Source organism: Schistocerca nitens, chromosome 7, assembly GCF_023898315.1.
Source record: "Schistocerca nitens isolate TAMUIC-IGC-003100 chromosome 7, iqSchNite1.1, whole genome shotgun sequence".
NCBI classification, from domain to species: Eukaryota; Metazoa; Arthropoda; class Insecta; order Orthoptera; family Acrididae; genus Schistocerca; species Schistocerca nitens.
Window position 1 is genome coordinate 257,452,720 of NC_064620.1, and position 1,207 is coordinate 257,453,926.

The 1,207-nt window shown below is 44.8% G+C and overlaps 1 pseudogene; it reads left to right on the forward strand.

The window, feature by feature from the left end:
* The first annotated feature begins 764 nt into the window (after positions 1–764).
* LOC126195915 (5S ribosomal RNA) lies at positions 765–882 on the forward strand (annotated as a pseudogene).
* The last annotated feature ends 325 nt before the right edge of the window (positions 883–1,207 follow it).

Below are 1,207 nucleotides of genomic sequence, written 5' to 3' on the forward strand. Positions count from 1 at the left end.
GTCAGCAAAAACTGATGCAAACATTGAAAAAATCGGGGAACTTGTTCGACACTTTCCTTGTCAACTCCTGTTAACTCAGACACTGCTCCGATTGTTAAACGGCGATCTCGTCGAACAAGTTTACCGATTTTTTCAATGTTTGCATCAGTTTTTGCTGACAATGGTCTGCCAGTGCGAGTGTCATCACTGGTGTCTTCGCGGCCATCTTTAAATCGTTTAAACCACTCAAACACTTGTGTTCGCGATAAAAAATCATCGCCGTACACTTGTTGTAACATTACAAACGTTTCACTTGCAGATTTTCCTAGTTTGAAACAAAATTTGATGTTAACACGCTGTTCTTTCTGTACACTCAACATTTTCCGACGCACAGACAAAACGTCAACTACTTAAAACAGACGCCACGGGCAGACTGAGTGCAGGAGGCAGATGAAACTCGAGCAGTAGGCGGAGCGAGAGTCACGTGACAGGCCACGCGACTTTCAGCCTTATTGCATTCGTTTTATTGTTTCACCAGTACTAGGCCGGTTTTTTTCTACCCACACCTCGTATACAGGCGACAACGTTATACAAAAAAAGTTGTATATAAACAGATCTCGCTAAGTAATAGTACATGTTAAGAGGTGACAGTGTATGTATCTCACAAAACGTCAATGCAACGGCGAATGAAATAATTACACTGCTATCCATTTACGTGGTTTTTAGGCCTACAGATAAAGGTGACTATCAAAAACATTATTTCACATCAATAGAAAGTAATACTAGCCAACGGCCTTGCCGCAGTGGTAACACCGGTTCCCGTCAGATCACCGAAGTTAAGCGCTGTCGGGTTGGGCTAGCACTTGGATGGCTGACCATCCGGTCTGCCGAGAGCTGTTGGCTAGCGGGGTGCAGTCAGCCCTTGTGAGGCAAACTGAGGAGCTGCTTGATTGAGAAGTAGCGGCTCCGGTCTCGGAAACTGACATACGGCCGGGAGAGCGGTGTGCTGATCTCATGCCCTCCATGTCCGCATCCAGTGACGCCTATGGTCCGATGATGACATGGCGGCCGGTCGGTGCCATTGGGTCTTCATGGCCTGTTCGGGAAGGGTTTAGTAGTTTAGATTTTGAAAGTAATACTTGAAGGAAAGTTTACAAAATAATTATCTGATTTGCTTTCAGTTAAGAGAGACAGTGCCTACATTACACAAGAACTGATCAAAAAATAT